The 18,283-nt window shown below is 44.6% G+C and overlaps 1 long non-coding RNA gene across 2 annotated transcripts; it reads right to left on the bottom strand.

Moving 5' to 3' along the window:
* Nucleotides 1–10,672: 10,672 nt before the first annotated feature.
* LOC139079249 (uncharacterized) lies at nt 10,673–16,770 on the bottom strand. 2 transcript variants are annotated; one of them, XR_011532688.1, is made up of 5 exons: nt 16,649–16,770; nt 13,685–13,826; nt 13,511–13,583; nt 13,051–13,195; nt 10,673–11,567 (listed from the first exon to the last, which is right to left on the bottom strand). It is a non-coding gene; the product is annotated as an uncharacterized lncRNA (long non-coding RNA). The 2 variants fall into 2 exon arrangements; XR_011532687.1 differs by lacking the exon at nt 10,673–11,567 and having other exon boundaries at nt 13,004–13,195; nt 16,649–16,745.
* Nucleotides 16,771–18,283: the final 1,513 nt, after the last annotated feature.

The following is an 18,283-nucleotide window of genomic DNA, read 5'->3' on the forward strand; positions in this document are numbered from 1 at the left end:
AGGGTGGGGCTCCTCCTTCCTCCTGTACAACAACAGACATGAAGAACAGTTTACCTGTGATTTAAAATCCTCTAGGCCTTGTCAGAACACTCATCAAGTTTCAAGACTTCAGACTCAAATTGAAAACTGTGGTTACCTTAGTGTTCTAGGTAGTTCCTTTGAGGGCAAAAATGGTTGGGGGAAATGCCCACTTTAATTCCTTAGTAAAGATAATGTCATCTTCCGAATGCAACATAAAGCACAGCACAGATACAAGAGGACCTAGGAGACGGTCTCTGGTCCAGTTCCTGTGCAGGAGAGGAAACCACAGATTCCAACTAGAAACCCCGCCCAGCCTCTCCCTGCACCTGCTCCTGGGCTCAGCCCTGCACTCCGTGGGTCCTGAGCGCCCCCTGGTGTCCTGAGCCCCCTGCACCCCAGCCCCTCCTGGCCCCCTGCAGAAGGTTTGTGTCTGGGCTCACGCTGACCTCCCCTCACTGTGTCTCTGGCACAGTAGTACATGGCCATGTCATCGCCTCTCAGCCTGTTCAGCGTTAAATAAATTTGGCTTTTGGAAGTATCACTGGGGATGCTGAGTTGGGACTTCAGAGTTAAGTTGTAGTATGTGCTTTCACCACTCCTTGAATCACCAAGCCACTCCAGCCCTTTTCCTGGAGCCTGGTGGGTCCAGTGTACATGATGGTTGGTTAAAGGGAATCTAGAGACAGGGCAGGTGAGGGACAGGGTCTGCGAGGGCTTCACCAGGCCAGGTCCTGACTCCTTCAGTTGCACCTGGGACAGGACACCTGGGGACAGAGAGAAACACAGTTAGTCATGTACTCAGACACAGTGTCCCCATATCTTCATGTCTGAGTCCTTGATTCACTCACATGCAGGAGCGGCCACCAGAAAGAGGAAGAACCACAGGTGATTCATGTTCTTGCAGATGAGATTCATGACTCCCTGAAAATATTTTCAAGGGTGAGAAAGACCCTGAATTTAAGCGACTTTGTGCTTTGTTTTCATCTTATGTTCTAAGTGGAGATTTGCATAAGGGAGACATCTTGCTATACAAAAGAGAAAGAAATTGCAAGATGTCCTTGTCTCTAGGGCTCCCCCTGAGAGGAAGATGCTGACCTGCCCTCAGAGAACTCGCTCCTGCCCTGGGCTCCCCCTCACCAGGCCCAGTAACCTCTTCTTCCAGGCCAGGGGATGTACTGAGGGAGCTGGTCAGGAAATGATATGTGGTCAAGGATGATGGCAGCTTTGGGCAGAGAGTCAATGTGCCTCTACTCCCATAGAGATGTATGTTTCTTCTTGTATCAAATATGCACCACACGTCCAGGTCATCTAAATTGTCCGATAGTCATTCCAATCCATTTCCCGTCTGTACCATCACATGCTTATTTAATGGAGAGTCACAATTTGGGACAACAGCTAAGTTTAATTATCACATTGAAATCAGACAAAGCTGTGTACTATCCAATGCTTATCATAATTCTCAACAGCTTTGTCAGCTCAGTTAACTGGGGTGAACATTCCTTCACCTGAATCAATGTCACTCCTAAGTACACTCAATGGTTTCTCTGGAGGGAGAATTATTCATAACAGTAGCCAGGAAGTTTATTTTGGGATAAGGTAGATAATGTGCGTAGATGGTGATCTTTTCTAACACCGTTGGCATGGCCAGTAGGGCCCTAATCCTGCTTTGTTCCGGTGCACAATGAGCGTCTGCAAGAACACCATAAGTTTCAGGACTCTGTCCTTGGGGGTGCACATTGAGGAGTTCCCAGCCCTACTCAGGACCACAAACAGACAGCTAGGGGAAGCTCCTCAGTGTCTGTATGTTGGGACAGTACCTGGTCTTAGTGGGCAAACTCACACATTCTAGAAGCATCTATTTCTTGCTGTTGTGTCAATGCCAGTGAATTTTGAATTCAGTGAACATAGTTTCCACCGGATTGGGTGGAAGATTATTCATGCTTCTCAGAAATGCACCTTCACAGTGACTGGCTTACAGAAGACGTGAGCTCCTGGTGGTCAGAGGGAAGCTCCAGGCTCAGGAAGCAGGTTCCCTTGAAAACTCCACCTGAGAGCTGCTTTCCTGAGTCCCTGTGTCATTGAATCCTGGGACTGTGCTGAGGTCATACGAGTAAGTAGTGGTGGAGAGCAGAGCACAGCTCTCCCCCTCACTGTGTGACACAGAAGAGGTGTCCTCACCTTCTGCATTTCAGTCTGAAAGGATATAAATTGGGGATCACAAGTAACTTTATCGTGAACTTTCTAGTAGGGTGCTGGTGGTGTTAAATGTTGTCATCAGCCTTATTAGTGGTATTATCTCTCCTGGGAACCAGAAAGGACCTATGTGAGCCCTGACCTGTGACTCACCTCTTTGCACATATAACACCTGCTCTGCTCCTGCCCTGAGATGTCACACCTGGGGGAATGGGCAGATAAACTCTCTCTCAGCCCAGTGATCTCACCTTTACATTGACTGGTTTAGATCTGGTTGTCTCTGAAAGCCCCTTTCCTAGATATAATTTCATGAACAGAACCTTGAATGTGCCATATCACTCCTGGCTTTCAGTGATATTAGTGGAGTAAATTAAACAATAATATGTTGAATTTCATCAAATGGTTTTCCTGCATTGATTGACACTTGAGGGAGAAAGGACAGTCTGTTCCAGTGATCACTGGAAGTCCACATGTGAAAAAACGAAGTTGAACCCTATCTTACACCATATAGAAAACTTAACACAAAATGTTCAAGGCCTACATGTAAGACTTAAAACTATAAAAACCCTAGAAGAAAACATGGGGTAAGAGCTTCATGACATTGGATTTGGCAAAAATTTCTTGGATATGACACCAAAAGCACAGGCAACAAAGGTAAAAATAGAGAAATAGAGCTAAATCAAGCTCAAAATCTTATGGGCTTGAAAGGACATAATCAACAAAGTGAAAAGGGAACCTGCATAATGGGAAGAAATATTTGCAAACCATGTGCTGCTGCTGTGTTAATATCTAGAAGATGTGAAGAATTCCTACAACCGAACAACAAAAAAACCCAAATAGCTCAACTACAAAGTTTTTGAAGAAACAGAATACACCTTTATCCAAAGCTGATATACAAATCGCCAACCAGGATTGAAGAGATGGTAATGACCACTAATCAGCAAAGAAATGCAAGTCATAAGCACAATGAGATGTCGTCTCACACCCAACGGGATGGCCGATAAGTAGTGTGTGCAAGGAGAAATTGGAACCCTTGTGCACTGTTGGTGGGAATGTAAAATGACAGCTGCTGTGGAAAACTGTATGTGGTTTCCTCAAAAGTTGAACATAGAACTACCACATGATCCAGCCACCCCATTACTGGATGTAGTTCCAAGGAAATTGAAAACAGGATCTCAAAAAGATATTTGGACACTCATATTCATAGAGCCTTATTCACAGTAGACAATTGGTATAAGCAACCTAAATGTCCATTGATGAATTAAGGGGTAATCAAAATGGGGGACCAACATATCATGAAATATTATACAATATTAAAAAAGGAAATCTCATCACATGGTACAGCATAGATGAACCTTGAAGACATTATGCTGTACATATGCATGTGCATGAATGTGTATCTGTGTGTGCACATATCTGTGTGTGTGTGTGCGTGCATGTGTTTGTGTCCTTGTATGTGTGCACATATGTGTGTCTGTGCCCAGGACACCAGCACACTTGACATCAGAGCCTTCCAGACTTGCAGGGGCCACAATGAAGGGTGCCGTTAGCAGGTTGCTGATGCAATGACCAGGACACTGGGTTTCGAACTTCTCTTTCTTGAGAGTGTGCTCTGGTTCTCTAACCTCATAGGAAGCATGTAGTTTGAGCTGCTGATTACTGGCTGGCTTGTGCCTCGGGCTGTGCTGGGCTGTGTGGCCTTGTATGGTCCTACATAGCCTCTGGGATGGATTTATAGCTGACCTGATTGGGAGTCTCAATAACTAGTTAGCACTGAGGGACAGGAAGATGGACTACAGGCTTGGAATCCTCTTCACAGAGAATCTTGGCCATGTGGCTCCATGAAGGGCTATCTGTGTGTGTTAGAAAGAGCCACGTTTCTCTCCTCAGTGATTGAATGTGGTGACCCAGGGCTCAGGGAAGCAACTCTTACCATGCGATTACTGGCTATGTCTCACTGAAATGTTGTTCCCTATTCTATAGGATGCTCAAGAGAGGACTATCCTGTGCCTGGACAGACCATGGGGTGGTCCCTTGTGTGCAGGGAGATCAGCCTCTATTTGAAGAGCAATCTCTACTGGAAGGCCTGGTTTGCTGAGGTCCACACTCTTACAGGGAGACAGCACAAGGACTCGTCAAAATGCCTTTGCTTCTGATGCTGACTAGGCCTCCATCACCAAAAAAGATACCGATCCTCAGGGTTACAGGACAAAGAACCCACAGCACCCCTGTGGTTCAACCAAGAAGCTAACTCAATCATTGTCATGGGGCAGGGAGGCCAACGTTGCTGATAATACAAATCTGAGGATGTCCTTAGGAAGACATTTATAAATATGGGCATAGGAGAGAGGGACCCCTAAAGTATAGCCAGGAGAAGAAGAGGAAGAAGGAGAAGGGTGATGATGATGAGAGGGGTGGAGGAGGAGATAAAGGAGAAAGAGGAGAAATGTTGAAAAACAGTACAGGAATAAAGCTGAATACACCAAGCCATGGGAAAAATACCATATGAGTCTACAACTTGAACAAGTTGGAAATATATTTATTAAAAGTATTATGCAATACAATATAAAATGGTAGGGTCATTTTTTTTTGTCCTTTACATTGTAGATTTGGAATTAACTTAATAAGCTGCAAAAATTCACCCGTTGGCAAAACTGCATTGCTATAATCAATACTGTGGCTTAAATTACAATTATATTTGGCATTCCCAAAACAAATTTAAAAAGGTACCCACTACCCCCTCAAGACAATTACAAAATGCATAATAGAGGACAAAAGGAATGCCTCATCTTAACCCTTGGAAATGTCAACTTGCATAGAGTAGTCTAGAAAAAATTATCTCCTCCTGTTCCTGACTAAACTGGCAAACAATGGAACAAATTTATATTATCAATGAGTTCAGACACATGAAAAAACAATGATGGCTTCATTTCCCGCCATCAAATGACTTCAGAATAAATGTGCTATGCAAAGTCTAATGTTTCAACATTTATTCCATTTTACAATACTGGATGCATTAGGAAGATATATTAATGTGGAAAATGACATAAACACATCCTCCCCTAGGGATGATGCTGATAGAGCATAACACGTTGCTCTTGTACTGAGCAGGAGGGAGTGAGACCAAGCAAAGGAAAGAGCTTAGCTAAAATAACACGTTCCAATCGTTCTAACTGAGGAATTTTCTTAGAACTGTCATGAATCATGAATAGAACATAAATCGTCAAAGACTTCTGAAACATGGAGCCACAACACAAACTCCACTTCTTGCCATAGAATGAATTCAGCATAAATGAAAATGTGCACAGTCTTCTTACTCAGCACTTCCTCTTTTACTCTCTGAGTTAAAGCCTGGATGCCAGCCCCTCTGCCTTCACTCCCCCAGCTGACCTCTGGGCCTGGATTTCAGCATTAAACCGCTACTGTGTGTCCCATGGGTCCTGGGGGGAGAGCTGGCCGTTGGAGTGGGTGCCACACTGTCCTCAGCTGCCCCCCTCCCCCTGGGCTTTGTGCTGACCTGTGGTTTCCTGTACTGGAAGACTGATCAGCTTTCTCCTTCTTTCTCTACATTGCCCTAGCTCTTTGAGATCTTTAGTGGTTCCATACTAAATTTAAAATCGTTCTTTCTATTTTTGTAAATGAAAAGAAGAATGTGATAGGAATTTTGACAAGGATTTCCCTGAATCTATGGATGGCTGTGGGCAGTATGGGCTTTTTAACAGTATTCATTCTCCCAATGCAAGAACATGGGATATCTGTGCATTTGTTTGTCTTCTTCAGCTTCTTTTCTCAGAGCTCTGGAGGCTTCAGGATACTGATCTCTCACTTCCTTGATTAAATTTATGCCTGAGTATTTCATCGTTTTTCACGCTGTTGCAGGTGGGTTTAATGCTTCATTTTTTTCAGATATTTCATTATTAGTGCATAACAACACAACTGTTTTCTAGACGTTGGTTTTACATCTTGCAACAATACTGAACTAGTTGATTAGTTCTAACAGGATTTTTTTGTTCAGTCTTGAGTATTTTCTGTAGAAAAGATCACATAAACTGCAAATAAGATAATTTTACTTATTTTGTGTTTTGCATGTTTTTTGATTTCTTTATCTTTCCTGATAGCTCCGGCTAGGACTTCCAGTACAAAGTTGCATGCGAGTGGTGACAGTGGGCATCCTTATCTTGTTCCTGATCTTAAAGAACAAGCTTTCAAGCTTTGACCATTGAGTATTGATGTCAATTGTAAGCTTGTCAAACATGGCCCCTGTTATGTTGAGATATGCTCCTTTTCTACCAAATATTTTGAGTGTTTTTATAATGAAAGGATGTTCTATTCTATCAATTGATTTTTTCTACATCTATTGAGATGACCATATAATGTTTATCTTCCCTTTTATTAATGTGGTATATTACATTATTGATTATACCTGGACTGAACATGGAATTTATATAAATAAAATGTGTTTCCATTCTGTAGAAATTTTGAATAAATAAAAAAACCCTGTAAACCATCAAAATAAATAAAAAGTTTGAAAGAGAAAAATTCAAGGCTTGTCCATGCAGTGGTTCTCTCCTGTCTGGCATAACCCGGGATCCTCAGTGAGGTGCTGTCACCATTGACCAGTAGTTTCTGAAAAGGGCTCCCAGGAGCCCCCATGGAAGAGGGCAGAACCACACATAGTCAACCCAGGATTTCCTACTGGAAACGAGGACACACAATTGTCTCCTCAGGAATTACTCAAGAAAGGAAATCTATTAATCTATTAATCTATTAATGTCCTCGTGTTCCAGCACAATCCACCAAGACAGAACACTAGAATTTTTGTACGACTATTTTATAAGCTTCATGTGGTTTAGACTAAAATACTTGGTCATGAAATGGAACTTACTCCTTCCTGAGAGTGATGCACATGAATAAAACATGATTGGAATTGCTTCTTTGGAATAAAAAATGAGACGAAGGCAGAGAGAGCAGTGGAGGGAGCACCAGGGAGCTTGTGGACAGACTGTCACCTGGGGCTGTCACCTCGTGCACTGGTGAGTCAGCTCCAGGCTACAGTGTCGTCATGCTGGAGCCACAAGTATACAGCTCAGAAAGACCTAGACACTATCCTCCAGAACTCACAGGAAACTGGGGCATCCATCAACAACCCAGCCAAACTCGCATTTCAGGGAGGTGATTCCACATGAGTTTGAGCAGAAAAAGGAGTCAGTTCTACATCCACATCCCATCTTGACCAAACAAACACTAAATCCTGGCTACTTATGTCCATTTGCGTTTCCCAAATGTGTCCATGCACGGAGGACAGGGAGAGCGTCTAAGTCAATGGGGAGTGAGAAAGTCGTGTCCACCTTCCTCAGGTGCCTGCAGGAGACACAGCCTGAGCCACAGCTGAGCCCCAGGTAAAGGATCTGAGCCCTTGGATTTATCTCACAGACACCACATCATCTCTTTTCAGGGGGAAAAAGGAGCAAAGGGAGATGTGATGACAAAGACCAGTGGGGAAGGAAAGGGATGTTCAGAAGAAGGGATGGTCTGATCAGTTATGAGTCTGACATGCAGTTTTTTTTTCCTTTTTTTGTGAGAATATGGGTCGAATGTAAACTCCATTGTGTTTCATAGGTTATTGCCGTGGCCTAGCCTCTTTACTGGTTTTTAATATGAGTCTCAAAGAATGTCCAAATAGGGAATCCCACTGAGGTCTCTGCCTGCATCTGACTGGAAAAGACGCACCAGGTCACTCTGAGCCTTCCCAGATCTCTGACCCTGCTGACCACAGGCAGAGCCGTTTCCTCTTCTAGAAGTGGCACTGCCTTTTCTGCATGGGAGAATGCATCCTCTTGCTACAAGACAAAAATAAAAACTTTTCTAATTCAGAGATGTCACCATGAAGCTTGAGGAAATCGTTAGTGGAAGCCCTGAGACTTCAGGAAACCAGCTCTTCGCCTCCATCTGCACCTGCTCCTGAGGTAAACCCAGCGCTCTGTGGGGCCTGAGCGCCCCCTGGAGTCTATGAAGAGGATGTGTGGAATGAGACATGAAGAGAATCAACTGGATTTCACATTCCAGGATGTTAATTACACCCGCGAGAGCAGTTTGTAGAGTTGCATGCATAGAGGAAAACGTAGAAGACATTAAAAAGAGAAAGGAACTTGAAGATTCAGGAGTGCTACAGTGTTGTCAACCCCTTCAGTTCTTCTGTGAAGAGTAATGATTTGTTACACATGAATGGGAGATGCGATTTTTAAAGAAATTTCTCCATTGAGCTTTCTAATAAAACCAATCAAAAGGTGTGATGGAACAGAATGGTGGAGGAGATGGTGCCCCCGGGTGTCTCTCTGAACCACGCAGGTGGTGACCCTGGAGGCTTTTCCAGCTTCCTTTCCATCCACCAAAGACTTTGGTCTGGGGAAAGCTCACGTTTAAGTCAGTGATTTACTCTGTGAACAAGTGAGGAACAGGAGGGTACAGAATATGAGAGTAACTTGCAACATCCACAATTTCCTTATTGATTAAAAAAATGGCAATACCTCTGGTTAAATTCATATTTGAACTGGTGTGGTGAAGTTTTTATTTATACAATTGAGTGATACTCTTAGATAGTGTTAGTGAATATAAAGAAAATGCAAAACATTCTTATTTTTTAATGTGTGTAGTAAAAGTTTTACTTATTTCAAATACCTGTGTCTGCCTTTTGCTCCACTCATTAGGTGGGATATTTAGCTCATTTGCCCTCTGTATATTTTAAAAATTTTCCCCTAAACATATTTACATCTGTACATAACTCCCTCAGTGTTTTTTCGGGTGTATAGTGTAAGTTTGGCACTAACAGAAATTTAACTCTTTATCGGGGCTCTGGCCATGGGGGCAGTGGGGACACTGGAGGTGAGCAGATTCCCCAGCCTGCTCTCTGCTGATGTCTGACTGTGTGATTGTCAGGATGTCTTCTGGTATTAGGTGTGTGAGTTGTTAGAAGTGCCTTGGGGTCAGCAGCCAGCTGAGTCCACACATGATGCAGGCGTGTGTCTCAGTAGAGTCTGTAAGACTTGGAATTACATGAGTGCAGGACCCATGGGCTCAGCAGGGCAGTTGAGGTGAGCTTCAGGCCACCCACGTTTACGCTGCTCTGGGTGTCCATTTATGGATGGATGCATGAGATGGAGATTAGGGGATGAAGGGGGGTTGGGTGCTTCACAGTGGCTCCATCTGTGCCTGGCACTGGAGGGAGAGCTGGGAGGAAGCGAGTGGGCATGGAATGCCTTGGAGCTCAGAGTCTAGGACAGCTTTGGTGATAATTGTAACAGTAGAATGCAGAGGGCAATATCTGGGTGGGATTATGGGGGACACTGTAAGGACATCAGAGGTTGGGCAGGGATCAGGCCTCTGTCCAGCTGCTTCTCATTCTCCAGGCAGATTCTCCCTGTGGAAGCTGAGAGATAAGTCTTAGAACACGGCACCCAGGGCTGCTTTCAGGGGTTGTTTCAGCGCATGAGCCAGCCAGGCTCGAATGAGTTCTCATCTCCTTGCTTACCATCCCGCCTGCTTCATAGAGAAAGCTGAGAGCTGTGTCCAGCCCTTGGGTGGGCTGCTTTTCCACCCATGAAGCTGAGAGAACTACAGGAGTGGAATCCCTGAGCATCAACATCCACCAAAGTGCATGAGAAGTGAGAGGTTGAACTATAGCAGGTAGGACAGGGAGCCCCTGGGGCAGAGGTCCAGGGGCATGATCATGACCAGATGGGGGCTCTGTGCCTCTCTGAGGGAAGAGGCCCCTGCAGAAGCAGTGTGTGTTTAGAATGTGCTGGTCTTTAGAGAAAATCTTTCCCAATCAAGGGACAAAGAGCCTCCTCAGGATTGTCTGTTTGCCAAGAAGGAAACCAGTTGAAGGAAATATCCCGAGTGACTGGTCACATTTCATCTGTAAAAAAAGAAAGGTTACTTCCTGCTTTGTCACCTGCAGTGGGAATTTGAGAAATTAGAGCCACAAGGAACAAAGCAACATTTGTCCCTGAAGGACTCTTGGAGTTAGCAGCAAAGGGAACTAGTGATCCCAACATTAATTCTCCCCCCATTCCTGCTCTGCACCTGCCCCTGGGTTTGGACCCTGAGGTCCACCTGCAGCCCAGTCCCACGTGACTCCCTGCAGGGAGGTTTGCATTTGGGCTCACACTGACTTCCCCTCACTGTGTCTCTCACACAGTGATGCTCAGCCATGTCCTCGGCTCTCAGACTCTCCATTTGCAGATACAACATGATCTTGCAGTTGTCTCTGGAGATGACTAATTGGCCCAATTCAGGGGGTGTGGCCAATAGTTTCACTGGATTATAGGGCCTTCGAAGGAACATGATTGGATGATTGATAACAAAGACATTTGGGGAAGAGATATTTGGATAGATCTCTGAATAGTTGGAAAACGTGAGGATATGGCTGTCCCATGAGAATGCTTATTAAAGGGTGACCTCAGGACAAGAGTATTTTATTAATCAAGTGAGTAGGATGGCCAGGTCTGTGGAATAGCGGTCAGCCTCTTTCTCTTGCCATCACTGTCCTTGACAAAGGGCTCATGAACAAAGTGGCCATGGTGGTGGGAATGGAGGTTTCACATGGGCTCAGCAACATGGACCGCCATGCATCTAGTCGTACCTACATATAGCCTTTCCTGAGTGTCCAGTCTGCCAGCAACAGAGACCAATACGAGCCCCTGATCTGTCACCATTCCTTGGGTGTCTGGTTGCAGGTTGATTACATTGGACTATGTCCATCATGGAAGGCATAGTGTTCGCTCTGTACTGGAATAGATACTTCCTATGGATGTGGATACGCATTCCCTGTTTGCAATGCTTTTGATGAAACATTATCCCTGAACATAAGGAATGCATTTTCAACCCTATTGTATATGTAATGTGCATATATCAAGGAACCACCTTCAGAGAAGAGGAAGTATTTCAATGGTCCCATAGCCATGGTGCTCATGGGTCTCACCCTGTTCCCCAACATCCTGAAGCAGTTGGCTTGATGGAACTTTGGAATGGCCCTTTGGAGACTCTGTTACAGTGCCAACTGGGTGGGAAAACCTTGTATGGGTGAGGCAAGGTTCTCCAGAGTCTGCAGATGCTATAAGACAGTGTCTGCCTTATATGTCCAATGTGTGACATTCTTTCTCCCATAGTCAGGATGCACAAGCCAAGGAATCAAGGGGAGGAAATGGGAGTGGATTCACTTGACATTACCTCTAGTGGACATCTAGTGAAATTCTCCTTACTGTCTCTGCAGTCATTAGTTCTGCTTCTCTAGAGGCTTCAGTTCCAAAGGGAGCGATGTTTCCCTGTGGACACCCAATGATAACTCCATGTTCCTGGAAGTTAAGATTGCAGATCCATGTTGGAGGAGCACATGGCATTGTGGTGCTTTGGAAACAAAGGGTATTCTCCCCTCTTCTGGAACACACAACAGTCATGGCCAACAGGGTAAGAAGCTTTTATTTATTTATTTATTTGAGGAAGATTAGCCCTGAGTTAACTACTGCCAGTCCACCTCTTTTTGCTGAGGAAGACTGGCCCTGAGCTAACATCCATGCCCATCTTCCTCTACTTTATATGTGGGACGCCTACCACAGCACGGCGTGCCAAGCGGTGCCATGTCCACACCTGGCATCTGAACCGACAAACCCTGGGCCGATGAGAAGTAGAACGTGAGGCCTTTAACTGCTGAGCCACCAGATCAGCCCCTAAGAAGCTTTTAGATGCATGTTCACTTCCTAGAGATTTGGCTAATGTACAAGACAACACCTATGCAAGAAGAGACTATGTGGAAGCTAAAGAAAATGCTGCAGGAGATCATGAGCCCAAAAATGCAGGCTTCACATGGATATAACACCAACTACACCTGCAGGTGGTAAATCTCTAGAGGGAGTCACAGAAGCCACTATCAAATACAAATGTTTAGCTCCTGCTTTTAAATTAAAAGTATGAAAGAACCTTGATGTGCACTTCACTCAGATGGCTGCTTCATGGCCCCAGATGAGTTCAAATGGATGTTACCTACATTTCTGCATGAAACTACGCATTAGTGTGGGCTAAATGATTATTATCTCAAATCATTATTTTGGGAAAACATTAAAGGCAGCTGAGGTTATTGTCATGTACTGTGTGACCTGTCAGCTCTGTAATCCTAGTAGAACAGTAAATACAGCCTTGGAAGGAAACAGCTCAAGGATGCTTGAGCATGATCACAGGTGCTCCACCTTGTACCACCATCCTTGGTGTTTGGATGTGCACTATTCACTGAGCATCTACAGTCAAGGTGACTTCAGGCATTTCCATATCAAAAAGCTACAGCCCTACAGTTGCTACAAAGCTGCTTGAATGTATGTATGTCTCCAACCTGGGGCATTCTAAATTTTACACGAAATGACAGAGACAGACTCCTCATAGGAATCACCATAAAACAACTCTGAAAGATATAAGCTATTACTCAAATACTACACCATCCTTCCCTCCCCAATTTGCCTGGAAATGTCGAAACAACCAGTGACATCCTTAAACTAAAATTAGCAAAATTTCCGGATCCTTTGAGTTCCCCTTGCCAAAGGTGCACCCACTACACTGTGGCATTACAGTCTGTCCTGCAAGGACACGTCTATCATTGCCCTGTGACTTAGCAAATGTAAGGCCATGTGTTTAGGGATCTGTCTCTGACACTAGAGTCTCCTGTGTTGCCTGCAGACATGGTGAATATTGTAAGTGAATAGCATTAGGATTCTACGGATTAACAGAACAAATGCAATGTGTGTGTGTGTGTGTGTGTGTAAACAGATTTATTTTAAGGAATTGGCTTACATGACTCAAGAGATTATGGAATCTGGCAAGTCCTGGATCTTGAGGATGAGTGGTAAACCAGAGACCCAACAGAGCTGATGGCGTGGTTCCAGTCCAGAGACCAGCAGGCATCAGCCCCTGGAAGAACCAGCGTTTCAGTGGGCGTCTGACGACAGGAAAAAAAAAAAAGAAAACAATGCCCCAGTTTGAAGGCTGTCAGGCAGGAAGTACCCTCTCTTAGGTCGGGGAAGGTCACCACTTTGTTCTATTTAGGCCTCAACTAATTGGAAGAGACCCACTTACTTTATGAAGGACAATCTGCTTTTCTCATATATTGAGTTACATGTTAATCTCATCCAAAGACACCCTCCCGGACACACCCAGACTAATGAGTGACCTATTCTGTGGGCATCCCACGACCCAGTCAAGTTGGCACATAATTTTGCCCATCACATGAGCCATGCAGTACACCCTCTCTTACCGAAAACAGATTCAGGCTGCCTTCTCTCATTGTACTGAACAGTCTCTTCATGATCTACAGCCAGCATGTTTCTCTGAAAGAAACATAAAAGAAAAAATGATTATGAACCTCATTGAAGAGACATTATCATGTGTGTTAACAACAAAGGCAGCAGTGAAAGTCCAGAGTCAGCACCTGGGTTCACAGCTTACAACTGAAGAGGCAACTCAGAATTCCACTCCTCTGGCAGCCTCCTCCATACTGGACCTCTAACTCAGGATTCTCAGGGATCCTCTAGAAGGAAGCGTTCTATGGAAGCAGACAGTTGGCCCACAACCTTTGGAACAAGCAAAGAAACTCAAATAGTGAATAACCTCTCCCCATATGTCACTCCAAGAACTCTCAGTAATCGCTTTATTATTATGCAGAAATGAACATGGTCTTGTCCTCTTGCTGTGTGTGTGGCATCATCAGACCCAACATCCGAACCTGCTTTGACTGGGAGCCTCTCCTGCCTTTGCAGAGAGGCCACATGAATGATGTTATGCATAGGGTGCTGGGACAATGACAACCATCACCTGGGGTCTTTATTCTTTTGACTTGGATAGACCACTGCTCTGCTAGCTGAGGGCACATGTGCACTTGAGCTGCTGTCTGCTGCTACCTTGTACTTGGAATTGTGCTGTTCTGTGCTGCACTGTAGTGTCTACAGGCCTCTCCTGTAGAGTCAGCCAACCTAGGTATGAAGTTTCCATAATAAATTAGCATGAAGAGACAGGGTATGAGGGCATGTCCCTCATCAAAGTGGCACATGGTTGTGAGTGTCAGCCCAAATGTATAGTTATGTCATAGAACAAATTGTGTGTGTTGACTCCAGTCTAATCTGTGGCTGACACTGGGTTTAGGAAATTACTCCTACGCTTTGATGGTTGGTTACATGTCTTAACCAGGCATCCTCTCCTCCCCATGTTGTGCAGAGTGCTTGAAGGAACGACGATGCCCTGGGCCCTGTGTCACTTAGGTGACCTCAGAGCAGCAGGTTTTGGTTTCTGATGTCCACATGTCTATGGACAGGTGTCAATAATATCCTTCAAAATGCCCTTGATGCTGCTGCCTGTGCCTCTGTCACCATAAGAGATCCTGACGCTCAGGGATGTGGACAAACCCCCTCAGATCCCCTGTGGGGCAGCCAAGGGCATAACTCAACTACTTATATGGTGGAGATGCCTAACTGATATTGATTCTAGTCTACTTGGATTATGAGATTTATAAATAACTGCAATGTAGAGAGGGCATTCTGGCATTATATCCAGTAACTACCTAGAAGAAAAATAAAAAAAGAAAGAAAGAATACTGGATACTGTGGTGGGATAATAACGATAATGATAATAATAAAACACTGAACAGAAATCCACAATTTGACAGAATTTTAAATCCTAAAGTTACTAAAAGAGTTTATACCATAAAGATAAGACGGTGCTTATTGGCTTTGAGCCTCTTCTACACAAGTGCTGAAATGACATAAACATTGCTGAAATGTACCAATTGACAAACCTTCAAGGTTTTAATCAACAATGAGGTGCAAACCACAGTTATTTCTGGGGATCCCACAAAACCTAAGCAATGTGCTCCCTATGCCCTTAGGGAAGTTTCCAGATCTAAAATGGAAATAAGCAGGTGTGCTTCCCCTTAGCTAATAGGGCTTGCCTAAATCCTGCATGTTGCTTTCACTCATTGACTTAAAATATTCCATAATCAGCATGGCTGTTCCAAACTCAAGAGTAATGCCTTTAATTAATTTTTCTTTTTTCTAAAGATTGGCACCTGAGCTGACAACTGTTGCCAATCTTTTTTTTTTCCTGCTTTTTTCTCCCCAAATCGTGTAGTACATGGTTGTATATTTTAGTTGTGGGTCCTTCTAGTTGTCACATGTGGGACGCCGCCTCAATGTGGCCTAATGAGCAGTGCCATGTCCATGCCCAGGATCCGAACCTATCAAACCCTGGGCTGCCGAAGCGGAGCACGCCAACTTAACCACTCGGCTGGCCCCTAATTAAGTTTTCTTTGCATTTACATATTGACTTGACAAAAGAGGGACCTTGGACCATACTGCATTGTAAATAGTTAATTCAGCCAAATGTAAATTGAAAAAGGCCTTCAAGGATTGACATGAATTTTACAATAACTGTTTTCAAAATGTGTGATTATCCCACTGCTTCTCCAGGTCACCGCCCAACTGAGGCTGTTCTTAAATGAGGGAAGATCGAGTGGTATCTCATTCACTCTTACTTCAACCTACTATGGTGGCCCTATAGAGTGAGTCCCCACATCCAATTGTGTTGAAATATTGACCCTACTAAGTTAACAAATGTCGAATATTTTACCATTATAGACTTAGTTGTTATATTCTGTCCCATGCCCCGTCAATATCCTCTCGACCTCGTTTTAACAAAGTTATTGAACAGGAGCCCATCTCTATCATTGTATGTAAAATATAAATCCCCCTGAGCCAGCTGAAATTACACTATTAGCTTGAACAATTGTCATGATAAAATTGACATGTTGCTACCGTTAACAATTAATATTAAGGGTTGTGAAGATCAAGTTCCATGTTGGTTTACATTCACCTTCTTATGTTTGTGCCTTCTCATGATGAATAGATACAATCACATTTTTCAGGTTGTTATTTATTTTGAGGAAGATTACTTGAGAGCTTAAATTTGCCACTGATCCTCCTATTTTTGCTGAGGAAGATTGGCCCTGAGGTAACATCTGTACGCATCTTTCTCTGTTTTATATGTGGGATACCTGCCACAGCATGATTTGCTAAGTGGTGTGTAGGTTCATGCCTGGGATCCAAACTGGTGAAACCCAGGCCATAGAAGGGGAGCACGTCCACTTAATTGCTACAACTCCAGGCCGGCCTCTATGTTGCTAAATTTTTAAGTTATTGCAGATGTATTGTTCTATGAAGAGGACAGTTTCTCTAACAGGCCCTGCCAGTGGCAGCTGCCCCACAAGGTAGCCTTCTCCGCCTCCTTCTGCTCTACTGGTGATCATGGCTGGGTCGTAGAACAGCCTTTTCTTCCTCTCATAACAAGTTCTCCTGCGAGAAGTGAGGCTGACTTCTGAACTAGCTCCTTTAGGGAGAGTGCTCACCACATCAGGTCAAGTGTGTTCTCCATTGTTCTTGGGTAGACTGTGGAGCCTGTGCACAAGGCCTTGAGAATCAGCCACCAGAGTCCTGCTACCCATCAGGCAGGACAGTGACCTTCTCTGTCACAATGTCCATGTTACTCATCCACACACCAAGTGCTCATCATCCTGGAGTCACCCCAGAACCACACAGCATCCTACACACTGATGAGTCTACATAATGAGAGCTCACCAAGACCTGCTGGCATTTTCATGGGTTTTGTAGAAACAAAACTTTTTAAATCTGAATAAAGAAAATTTATGGGAAGAAGAAAAGATTGCACGAAGCGAAACAGAATCACAACCCCTGGTGGTTCCATATTGAAGTTTGGCCCTAAGTTGTCCTCTTCAGTCCGTCCTAACCTGTGATACTCAATGAGGCAGCATCAACCATGACTCTGGCTCTGAGGCCATCACTTCTGCAGAGCTGATAGAAGACAGCAGAGCTACACACACAGTTAATCCAGGATTTCCTCATTGAAATGAGGACACATGTGTGTCTCCAGTCAGACGTGGGAGTTCCCAAAGAATGGAAATCTCTCCATGAGGTGAATTATTTCCCTAATTTTCCACCCAAATCCCACATGACTGAGGGATAAAAATCTGGAAGAAATATTTTATAAAGCACGTGTGGTTTAGACCCAAATCTGTGTTCCTGCCTCATAGTGATGGCATAATACATAAAATGAGTGATTTTCTCATAAAGGATGGAGGGAATTCATATGAGAGGAGAGTCAGGGAGAGCAGTGGAGGGAGGGCCAGGGCTCTTGGACAAAGGGTCATCTGGGGAAGTCATTTCAGGCAGCAGTGGGTCAGCTCCAGAGAGTTTTGTCATCCTGTTGGAGCCACAAGGACACTATCAACAGACAGCTGGACGTCATCCCAGAGAGCTCACAGCATGCAGGGTGTCCATCCTCAGCTCTCCAAACCACATGCGAGGGCGGTGGCACGGTACCAGTTGGAGCAGAAACAGATCAATTATGCAGCCTCGTTCCATGTGGACAATCATTACATCCAAGCCACTGATGTGAGCTGGCATTTCCTAGACGAGTCCATGCGCAGAGGGCAGTGGGAGGGTGCAGGTCAATGCAGACTGAGAATGTCTCTTTAGCCGTTCCCAGGTGCTGCAGGAGCCACAGTCCAAGCCACACCTGAGCTCCAGGTAAAAAGTCTGCATCTGGAATTTAGAACACAGAAAGCGCATCCTCCATTTTGGGAGCAGGAGTTGCAAGGTGCGATGTGAGAACAACGCCCAGGGAGGAAGAGAATGGATTAGCAGAAAAGGAGGGAACCAGAGCAGTTTTGAGTCTGACGTGCACAGCCTCACATGAGGAGCAGGGTCAGATAGCAAATATATTAGGTTTTACAGGTCAGTGAACCTGGCCCTGGGTCTCTCTTGTCTGGAACTTGAAACCCACACCATTCTTTTTTTCCCCTCTTCTCCCCAAAGCCCCCCGGTACCTAGTTGTATATTCGAGTTGTGAGTGCCTCTGGTTGTGCTATATGGGATGCCACCTCATCATGGCCTGATGAGTGAGGCCATGCCCGTGCCCAGGATCTGAACCAACAAAACCCTCAGCTGCTGATGCAGAGCACGCA

This window comes from Equus przewalskii, chromosome 25, assembly GCF_037783145.1.
Source record: "Equus przewalskii isolate Varuska chromosome 25, EquPr2, whole genome shotgun sequence".
Lineage (NCBI taxonomy): Eukaryota > Metazoa > Chordata > Mammalia > Perissodactyla > Equidae > Equus > Equus przewalskii.